Source organism: Rhinolophus sinicus, linkage group LG02 (genome assembly GCF_036562045.2).
Source record: "Rhinolophus sinicus isolate RSC01 linkage group LG02, ASM3656204v1, whole genome shotgun sequence".
NCBI classification, from domain to species: domain Eukaryota; kingdom Metazoa; phylum Chordata; class Mammalia; order Chiroptera; family Rhinolophidae; genus Rhinolophus; species Rhinolophus sinicus.
The window spans coordinates 113,102,298-113,114,115 of NC_133752.1; the positions used below are offsets into that span (position 1 = coordinate 113,102,298).

General features: G+C 42.6%; 1 protein-coding gene across 2 annotated transcripts in view; it reads right to left on the reverse strand.

The window, feature by feature from the left end:
• The window catches only part of LOC141570056 (maestro heat-like repeat-containing protein family member 1), a 67,803-nt gene that overhangs the window by 55,217 nt on the left and 768 nt on the right, over positions 1-11,818 (reverse strand). The window lies entirely within an intron of this gene.

The window sequence follows — 11,818 nt, forward strand, 5'->3', positions numbered from 1 at the left end:
CTACGTAGGAGGGATGCTCTCTTCCACTGGGCCACCGGCAGTAACCCTCCTCGGAGGTTTTCCCTGGCTCGCCAACAACACAGAGAAGATCCTCCCTAAGCACTTGCTATTACATTCTCCTAGTTTCCATTCTCCCAGCACTTACTACTATCTGAAATTATCTTATTTGCTTATTGTACTCATATGTCACCTCCCACTAAAGTGTAAGTTCCATGAGATTGGAGAACTTGTCTGTCTCATTTACTGTTTTGCGGGCCTAGAGTAGGCACTCAGTACGCACTTCTGAAATAACATGAATGAATGAGTTGCCAAACTTACTCTGTGCGTCCTCCCCGACATACGCCTCCACCTCCGCCCCTCTAAAACCTCTCCACGAGGCTCTTTGAAAAGCCTCTCACATCACAAATTTGCCTCTATCCTCAATGCTTCATTGAATGCCCTTTCCACCTCCTTTGCTTGATGGAAACCTGAGGACTTGGTTTCCCCTGTGTGCTCTGATTTGAATGTTGCTGGTTTTCTCCTCTCCTGCACACCTCAGGGTGAGGCACTGCATGCCCACCATGTCCAGTGTTATTGAAACCCTTTCTCCCCAGCCCCAGCCCCATTGCCGCCCAGGGACACCCTGGGAGGACACCAGGGAGCCTCTGCTCATTCAGTTGAGCCTTGATGCCATTGCTCCAGGAAACCTTCCTCGGTGCTCCACGTCCAGGTTACGCCCCTCTCCTGGAAGGTTCTCCTGGCTTCCTGTTCTTCATTCGTGAGAGCATTTTCCACACTATATTGCAACTGTTAGCTCAATTATCTATGTATAGTCTCTTTCTTCATCCCCACCCCCCTGCACTAGGCCACAAGCTCTGCAGGGGAAGGAACTTGTCACAGAGCCTGCACACGCCAGGCTACCAGTAAATATGTGTTCAATGAAAGCATTCATAAACTAGAGACTAAACACTAAACACTGTGAGACGCAACAGGAAGCCACTGTCACTGAACCAGCGAGAATAGTAAGGATCTAGACTGGGGGGTATTGTGGGAATGCAATGGAGTACTGGACACGATGCCCCGTATGTGTCAATGACTTGTAATTTCCATCCCCAGATCGCTCCTCTTCCCTTCCGTTCTCAGTCTCATTAGCTGCCACCAGCCCTCACCCCAGCTACTGAAGCCAGAAACCTAGGGGACCTCTGCCCTCACCTCACTCCATCTAATCAGAGACCAAAACCTGTCATTTCAACCTCATGTCCAGCCCCTCCTCTCCATCCCCACCCCTGCCATCCTAGTTTTCAGACCACCATCATCGCTCATTCTACCTGCTTCAAGCAAGTCTTAACTGGCCATCAGCCTTCGGGGCTGCCATTCCTACATCCTAACTGTATCCACGCTTCACACGCTAGAAGAGCAAACTTTTTAAAAGTGTAAATCCGATTGTGTCATTCTTCTAATTAAACCCCATGATGGCTTCCCATTTCCTTCATGGTTCTCCTCAGCATGGAAGCCAAAAACAGCCCTCCACGATCCACTACCTCCCCGAGTCTCTTCTGCCCCCTCTCTAGCACCTTTTGTCATGGAGTGTCATGCTCACCCTGGTTCTCCTGGCCGTGTACACTGCAAGAAAAAAACACATCATTTTCCAAGACCCAGTTCAAGCATCTCCTCCTGAGGCTTTTCTGAAGTCCCTCCTCCCACCCCTGCAGTCCCCTGAAGAGTCCTCTGCCTGAGGACCTCACCCCACCGTTTGACATTGTGTGTTTCCATGGCTGTCTCACTCTCTTAGGTCATGGGCTCTCCCAGAGCCAGGACCCATATCTCAGTCAGCGTTGCATCCCCAGTGCCCAGCACAGAGTCTGGTGCCTAGTGGGCCCTCAGTAACCACCGAAAAAAATGGCCGGAATCCTGGGCAGTGCTGACAGTTAGCAGTGGGGTAGAGGAAGTGATTTGCTGCCCTCTCCTGGCTACAGGAGGCATTGTCCTACCCACAGACACCTCCCCTCCCCTCCCCGTCCTCTGCAGAGAGAGAGAGAGAGAGAGAGACAGAGAGACAGAGAGACAGAGAGAGACAGAGACAGAGACAGAGACAGAGACAGAGAGAGACAGAGACAGAGAGAGACAGAGAGAGAAGTAAAAAGTGGTGAAAGGAGAGGCAGAAAAAGGAGCTGAAGGAGAATGGGAGAACTGATAAGCTGCCTCAAGAGACAAATTGGATTGAGGTGTTGCTGGGACCCCTTTGTCAGCTCCCACACATGTCCATGCAGGCTAGGGTGCACAAGCCAGTTGGTGCTACAAAAGGACGGCACATCCTTAGTCTTTCCTCCTCTTATAAACTGTAAACCCTTTGGAGTATATCTTATTTCTCATTCTATCCTACAGTCATTGTTGGTGTTACTATTACTGCTGCGTTCATTTATTTTAGTAGGTGATCACTAATCATTTCCTCCATTGTTGTAAAACATTTTTGTTCTTGCGTATAAAAAGACTCTAAATTGACTACTAGCTTCTCCTGATTTTAACTCAGCTTCCTACCGATAGGAGTTTCTCTGATGTTCTGGGTTTCTCAGGTTTCTGCCCAAATCCAAATACCACTTAGGCTTCCTCTACTCCCACCCCTTCCCACAACTTCATGCGCCTCCTCCTGTCGACAAGAAGCATTACCTCATCTCCACTTGGCGCTGCAGGTTGAAGTGCCAGTATTTTGACATGTGGAAAATTGTCTCACACCTAACATGGGAAATGGGTTTGGGGAAGGGGCTTGGGAGTGGAGACAGGTTTGTGAGTGTCGTGCACTGAGCTAAAGACTCAAAGCAGCTAAGACAGAGAAAAATCACCTCTTATTCCGCTTTGAGTCCTTAATGTTTATCACACAGGGTACTTGATAAACATCTGATGTCTTGAAAGATGAGAGGGGAGCCCACGAAAACAGCAGAAGGGACTAGGGAGAAGAGGCCTATCTCTGTATAGTGTAGAAAATTAGATCTGTCTGATAGGTTTGTTCTAAATTTAGGAAATGCTTTTTCCAATTAACAAATGATCTCTCCCGGGTTTCCAAAGAAGTCCTCCTCGTCTCTTCTTTAGTTTCAGTCCACTTATCCTTTCCCCAAAGAGTTTCCTGAACAACTGGAGGAATAAACACTGTCTTCATGGAAAACACCTACCCTCCAGTGGTTGACAATATATTTGGTGAGACATGGCACAAAGAAAGATTGCTTCCATCCTCAAGAAGTTTGTAATCTCACTGGAAGACAAGGTATCCATCTGCACCAGCTTCTCCAGAATAGAGAACCACATAATGTACTCGTATAATAAAATAGTGAACTGACAGCCACTGGGCACTGAAAATGTATAGTGTAGAAAAAAAGTATTTTCAGTTCGGTGGAGCTATCAAGGAAGGCTTCCTGAAGGAGGTTGGGTTTGAACTGTCCTAGGCTCAGTAGAAGTAGGAAAGTGAATGGAAAATTCATTGTCCAGGGGCCTGGAGGCATCCTGAGTCCCAGAGACAGTCCCAGTCTCAGAGCACCAGAGGTGGGGGACACGGGGTGAAGCGGACAGCCAGCTTGCCCTCCTACATTCTCCCTATTGACAGCTGTGCCACCAGGAGCAGCAGAGAAGACAACTGCATAGCTTTCCATCTTGAAGACAACAGTACACTCTGGCATCCTTTGCAAGAGCCTCCCTCAGCAAACCCCATGCCCTTGCAGAGCGGTATAGTGAAGAGCTGGAAGACTGAAGTACTGACCAGGCTGACAATGCCGTCTCAGAATGGCATCAGTGAGACCAGGGAGAGTTTTGAGAAGAGGAGGGGCAGGGCATGGTGGGCAGCCCAATGAACCAGAGGGTCCCAAAGGGATGAGGTGGCCTTGAGCTCCCAGACTCCTCACCCCTCATTAACAGAATCAGCTTGGGACACAGATCAGAGCAATGCTGTTCTAAAACAATAACAAACAGCATGCCATGTTTGGCTTCCAATCAGAACCGAGTGAAAGGGCCTGGAGAGAATCTTTTTCCCCATGGGTGGTTTGTTTCATCCCAGTCCAGCCACCCTCCACCACCCGCACACTTCTGATGAACAGCCTGAACATTCCATCATCTCAGTGGTTTCTTACCATCTCAAGCCCAAATTCCTCTGCTTCCAAAATCTAATAATCTAATCTCCCATTCTTTCAAAATACTCTACACCATCTAAGACTCATCTGTGTGCCACACATGCCATATCCAGCCTGGGGGTGGCTTTCTTCTACTGTGCCCACCTCCTGAAAGACCCTGCTCTCTCCACTCAGAACAAGATGGTAGAAACAAAACAACAACAACACTGGACTTAGAAGCAAAGAAACTAGCTTCAAATCATTCCATAAACACTGAGTGCCTATACACTGCTGCTATAACAAATTACCACAAACTCTGTGGCTCAAAATAATAGAAATGTATTATCCTACAGTTACGGAGGCCAGAAGTCTGAAATCAGTCTCACTGGGCTAAAATCAGCTGGGCTGCGTTCCTTCTGGAGGTTCCAGGGAAAATTTCTTTCCTTACCTTTCTTTTCCAGTTTAGAAACTGCTTGTGTTCTGTGACCTGTGGCCCCACAGCACACCAATTTCTGCTTCCATTGTCACAGCTCCATCTCTGAGGCTCATCCTCCTACCTCCCTCTTATAAAGACTCCTGTGATTACATTGGGCCCACCAGGATATCTCCCCATTTCAACATCCACAATAAAATATTCCTAGATTCTGGGGATTGGAACATGGACAGCTCCGGAGGGCCATTCTTCGGCCTAGTGCCACGCCATGCACACACACCTCTTATAAACCTGATAAGAAAACAATCTGATTTTTTTTTAATGGATAAAAGACATGAACACTTCACCAAATAAGATATACAAAATGACAAATAAGTACACAAAAAGATGTTCAGCATCATTCATTAAGGAAATGTGAATTAAAACCACAATATTTTACTGCACACCCATAGAATGGGTAAGACCAGTCAGTACTGGCCAGGATGCCGAGCAGATGTGACTCTCATCCACTGCTGGTGGAAACACAAAATGGTATAGCCAATTTAAAAAAGAGTCTAGCAGTTCTTTATAAAGTCAAACATATACTTACCACGTGACCTAGCAATCCTGCTCCTAATGAGAACATGGAGAGAAGTGAAAACATGTTTCCAAACAAAGATTTGTATAAGAACATTCCAGCAGCTTCATTACTAGTAGTAGCCAGATTGGAAACAACCCAAATGTCCTTTAGATAAACAGATAAACAAACTGGCATACGCATACAATGCAATACTATTCAGTAACAAAAAAAGAACAAATTACTGATACAAACAACAACAGGTAAATTTCAAAAGAGTATGTTAAGTGGAAGAAGCCAAACACGAAAAATACATACTGTGTAATGCTTTTATATCAAAGTCTAGAAAAGGCAAGACTATAGTAAGAGAAAGCAGATTAGTGGCTGCCAGGGGCCAGGGAGGAGGTCTGCTAGGAACTGACTGTGAGGAGCACACGCAAACTCTTGAGGATGATGCAAAGGTTCTGGATCTGGTGGCTGTGTGGCTATGTACACTTAGTAAAACTCATTGAAAGGAAAATTGAAGAATACAACTGAAGGAAGACAAATGTTTTCAAGCAGCCGCGGAATGAACCAGGGAGAGGCATGCCATAGGGAAGGACATGTTGATTCGGGGTTGGGAGAACCCACCAAGGAAGAGTGGGTTTGTCTGCTTCAATGTTCAGAGAGTATCACAGATGTCAGAAATGAACCTCTTTCTTTCATGAGTAGGAAACAAAAAAGGAGAAAGGAAAAGAAAGCTAAGAACCAGGCAGATAAACAAACAAAAGAATACAAGTGCCTAAAAGACTGACAGATAAGGTGTCTGTAGGAATTCTTAAAGCATACCCAGGCATAAAGATGAATCTCCAATCATTCTTGGAAACCTCTTAAATACCTGTGAACTAAGGGAACAGATGGACAAAAAGTAGATTAGTAATTGCAGAAGCTAGGAGCTGCGGAGGGTTGGGAAGTGATAGCTAAAGGGTACAGGGTGAAGAAAATATTCTAAATTTGATTGTCGTGATGGCTGCACAACTCTGTGGATATACTAAAGGCCACTGAATTGTACACTTTAAATGGGTAAATTATATGGTGTCTGAATTCTATCTCAATAAAGCTTTTACCAAATTAAATTATTTGCATGTTTGTACAACAATGTGAATGTACTTAGTGCGACCACACTATACACTTAAAAATGGTTAAAATAGCAAACTTCATGTTATGTATATTTTAGCACAATTTAAAGAAGTAAAAACAAAAAATTGCATTTTATATATTGGCAACAAATAATTAGAAAATTAACTTTTGAAAATAGCATTCACCATAGGACAAAAACCAAAAATACCTAGGAAAAACAAATATAAAAAGAGATGTGCAAGACCTCTATACTGAAAAATATGAAACATAAAACAGTGCTGGAAAAAAATAAAGAATACCTAAGTAAATGGAGAAACATATCATATTCTTGGATTAGAAGACTCAGTATTTAAGATGTCACATCTCCCTAATTTTAAGACAATTCTATTGTATAAAGTCAATGGGATCCCAAACAGAAACCAGCATTTTTTTTTTTCCCCTGGGTGGGCTCGGTTTTGGTTTTGTGTGTGCGTGCGTGCATGTGTGTGTGTGGTTTTGTGGTTTTTTTTAAAGATTTTATTGGGGCAGGGGAACAGGACTTTATTGGAGAACAGTGTGTACTTCCAGGACTTTTTTCCAAGTCAAGTTGTTGTCCTTTCAATTTTAGTTGTGGAGGGCGCAGCCCAGCTCCAGGTCCAGTGGGCAACCAGTGGGTCCAGTTGCTAGTTGCTAGTTGCAGGGGGCGCTGCCTGCCATCCCTTACGGGACTTGAGGAATTGAACCGGCAACCTTGTGGTTGAGAGCCCACTGGCCCATGTGGGAATCGAACCGGCAGTCTTGGAGTTAGGAGCATGGAGCTCTAACCGCCTGAGCCACTGGGCCGGCCCAAAATAACTTTTGATATCTGGTAATGTAAGAGCTCTAGCTTGTTCTTCTGTTTTAAGATTGCCTTGGCTAGCCTAGGTTTTTCAATTTTCTGTATACATTTTAGAATCACCTTGTCAACGTCTAAAAAAAAATGCTGGGGGTCGGGCGGTGGCTCAGGCGGTTAGAGCTCCATGCTCCTAACTCCTAAGGCTGCCGGTTCGATTCCCACATGGGCCAGTGGGCTCTCAACCACAAGGTTGCCAGTTCAATTCCTCGAGTCCTGCAAGGGATGGTGGGCAGCGCCCCCTGCAACTAGCCCCCTGCAACTAGTGGACCTGGAGCTGAGCTGCGCCCTCCACAACTAAGACTGAAAGGACAACAACTTGAAGCTGAACGGCACCCTCCACAATTAAGATTCAAAGGACAACAACTTGACTTGGAAAAAAGTCCTGGAAGTACACACTGTTCCCCCAATAAAGTCCTGTTTCCCTTCCCCAATAAAAAAAAATCTTTAAAAAAAAAATTATTTTAAAGCTACAGCAGCTAAGATACTAAGGTATCAGCACAAGTATAGTTTAACAGACCACTGAAACAAAATGTAGAGTCCACAAACAAACATAAATACATGGTCACAACTGATAAATGGCAAAGGAGCCATTGGTCTTTCAATAAATAGTGCAAGGTCAATTGTACATCCATATGGGAAAAAAAAAACAAAAAACACTTCACTCCACATGTAAAAATTAATTTGAGATGGATCATAGACCCAAATGTGAAAGGTAAAACAAAAAAAGCTTCTAGGGCCGGCCCAGTGGCTCAGGCGGTTAGAGCTCCATGCTCCTAACTCCAAGGCTGCAGGTTCGATTCCTACATGGGCCAGTGGACTCTCAACTACAAGGTTGCCGGTTCAACTCCCACAAGGGATGGTGGGCTGTGCCCCCTGCAACTAACAACGGCAACTGGACCTGGAGCTGAGCTGCGCCCTCCACAACTAAGACTGAAAGGACAACTTGAAGCTGAACAGCACCCTCCACAACTAAGATTGAAAGGGCAACAACTTGACTTGGAAGAAAGTCCTGGAAGTACACACTGTTCCCCAATACAGTCCTCTTCCCCTTCCCCAATAAAAATTTTTAAAAATCTGAAAAAAAAAAGCTTCTAGAATTTTAAAAAGCAAAAATAAAAAGGAGACTATGTTCACGACCATGGACTAGGCAAAGATTTTTTAAACAAGACACACATAAAAAAACCTCTAACCAAAATTGGGCAGGAGGAAATAAAACTATCTTTAATCACAGACGACATGATCATCCATGTATGAAATCCAAAATAACCAACAACAATAAAAACTAATGGAATTAATAATTATAGCAAGGTTGCAGGATAGAGATTTATATGCAAATGTTAATAGTTTCCCATATACCAGCAAAGAACAAGTGCAATTTGAAAATAAAAACATGATACCATTTACATTAGCACCCCCAAAATAAAATCTAACAAAGGTGTAAATCTAACATAATATGTACGAGATCTACATGAAGAAAACTACAAAACTCTGATGAAGGAGATCAAAGAACTAAATAAACAGGGAGAAAGTCCATTTTCATGGATAGGAAGACTCAATATTGTCACGCCATCAGTTCCTCCAAACCTGATCTATAGATTCAATGCAATCCCAATCAAAATCCCAGCAAATTATTTTGCAGATATCAACAAACTTCTAAAGCTTATATGAAGAGGCAAAAGACCCAGAATAGCCAACACAATACTGAAGGAGATAAAGTTGGAGGATTGATATTCCCAGACTTCAAGACTTACTACTATAAAGTGACAGTAATCAAGACAGTGTGGTTTTGGTGACAGTATAGACAAATATATCAGTGTCACAGAAAAGATAGGCCAGAAATAAGACTCACGTAAATATAGTCAACTGAACTTTGACAAAGGAACAAAGGCAATACAATGGAGCAAACAAACGGTGCGGGAACAACTGGACATCCACAAGCAAAAAAATGCATCTAGACACAGACCTTACACCCTTGCCCAAGGACCTATGGTGTGTTCAATGACGAAGCTGAGATTTGAATCCAGGTAGACCCAATCCAGAGTCCATGAGCTTAATCTTTACACTATGCACATCTCCACTGTGTGCAGACCTCACATAGAGGTCTACTATTTTTCAAATGTATGAAAATGCAGCTGTCGTCCCTAAAATAAGTAAATAAATAAATGTTTCATGAAATGTATAGTAGCCGTTTTGGTCAGTGGTATAGTTTGTGTTTTCTTAGTAAACAGATACCAAATGTAGCAAGAAATTACGTAAGGGTACTTAACATTTTTGGTATTATAGTTTTGACACAAATCATATTGGTAATGTTCTAATTCTTAGGTTGGGTGATATATTCCCAAGGTTCATTATGTTGGTATGTTACATAACATGTGTACTCGTATGTGCATGCATATGCACATACACAGATTCACCTCACATTCTTTTGAATGATTCAAATATTATATAATTTTTTACATGTTTAAGAGCACTGGTAGCCTAAGAAGGTCAAAATAGCAACTTTAAAAAACAAGAGGGTCTTCATGTGTGAAGGACAGGCCCAGCACTGGGGAAGTGAACCAAATGAGCTCAGGAAGGCTCATTTTGGCAATAACAAAACTTCTAACCACAGCGTGAGTCATCTACAGAGTAAGGTAGATGGTTTAAAAAAAAAAGAAAAAGTGTGTTATCTTTCTCTAGCAAAAGGGGGAAATTTCGGAAGGATTTTGAATGACTGGATGATACCAGTGAGAACAATTACATTGTTAAACATCTTTGATGAGAATACTAATTTAAATTATTGTTAGGGCTGGGAAAGGGTAAGGAAGAGGAAGGAAAGAACAAAACATCCATGTACTTTCTACATTGAATATGTGTAAATTTTACAATCAGAAGACTATAACGTAAATAACCAGAAAAAAATTCTGGAAACAATAAGGTCCTGCTCAGAGATTCAGGAACCCAGTGCCTACTGTCCCTCTCCTCTCCCTTTCCCCTCCCAGCCCCTCATCTACTCACTCACTGAATGGGGACAGAACTTTCTCAGTGGAAACCCTTCCCTCGTCTTTCCCCTTTCCCTTCCACCCTATCTTCCCCCTCTCACAGACCTCTCTATTTTTAGCACTTTGTCCCTATCTCCACCATAACACTTATCACATGAGAATAATGACCATAATTTATTAACCATCCACTTGAAGGCGGGCATTGTGCTAGATACCTGACATACACATTCCTTCATCTTTAACCATCACCACCCTCACTGATAGACGTTACTATCCCCAGAACCTGCCCCAAATCAAACAGTTAGTACGTGGGCGACCCAATTCTTTGTTTCCTCCAACACATATGCTCTTTCCACTGTTATTAAATTATGTGTTTATGCAATGGCAGGCACATCTTAAGTGCTCAATTAATGAGTGCTGGCAGGAATTAAAAGACATAGACCTATCCTGTTTGCTTCCAATAAAGAAAAAGATGCAGAAATCACTAATCTAAAGTTGAACCCTTTCTATCTCACCTTGTTATGCCAATGGCCCTAGCATCAAAAGAAACTAGCACATGCTGAAAGCAAGTGCATAAACCAACAGCAAGATAACTGCCAAACCCACAAGCCAGCACCTTACCCTCCATCCCTGACTCCTGGAGTTTTGGAGGGCCTCGGCACTGTTACTTCTTATCCTACTATGGAAAGTGTAGAAAAGAAATTGCTTTAACCCCTAGAGAGTCAATCCTCAATATCCTTTGAGGGTAGTATCCTGTCATCTAATGAGAAATGTCTTTGTTGTGGCTAAACTCATTTGCTGTAAATTGCTGGAGAAAACGGTTTTATTTCTTCAGCATCTCTTTCCAGTGAAGTTCTATCAGAAAGGAATACGATAAATTATTAAATTATGTTATGGTATTGAAGTTTCATCTGAACAGTCTTTTAATTACCTACCTAAATGGGACAGTTTGCCTATAAGAACACAGTGCCAGGCGCATAGCGAGGGCTCCAAAAAATGTATTATTATTATTATTATTATTATTAATTATTGGAATACAAATGCATGTAGCCAATAATTATTTGATACCACTCATCAGGAACTATTCACCAGGAACAATGCTAAACTGGAGCTAAGTGCTGAGCAAAATCAAGACCCTCTCTACATGGATCCTTTTATCAAAAGGCTATTTTTTGGGAACTAGGTGTTGCTTTGACCCACCGCACAGATACTCTGCACTCCACAGGCAGTCAATAAACACTTAGGAACCAAATATTAAGAAGAAAATATATCTTCCTACGGGCCTTTAGTAAAATGTAATGACTTTTTTCATTAGTTGAAACCATTTTTTAAATTTTGTTATTTTTTTAGTTTCAGGTGTACAAAGCAACGTAACAGACATTTAAACCCCTCATAAAGTGATAATCCATCCCACCCCCCAAACTACTACCCTTGACATCTTATACAGCTGTTACAATACCATCGACTACCTTCCCTATGTTGTACTCCACACCCCGTGACTACATATTAGTTATATATATTTATATATATTAGTTATATATATTTAGTTATAGTTGGTATTTAGTGTTATCCTACTTCAGCTCTTTCCGTGTATAATTGGTCAGGCACATTTTTGGTTTTTAAGTATTAGCCGAATCAGCAGTTTTATTATTGTCGGGGAAGGTCCCTTTAATACGTGTCCCATTTAAGAATTCTTAGCGCAGCGAGTCATTTCTTGAAAATCAGCTGCTCAGTAGCATTTTAAAGAACTGAAGGTGGCACATCTTCCCGGCTCTGGGGAAA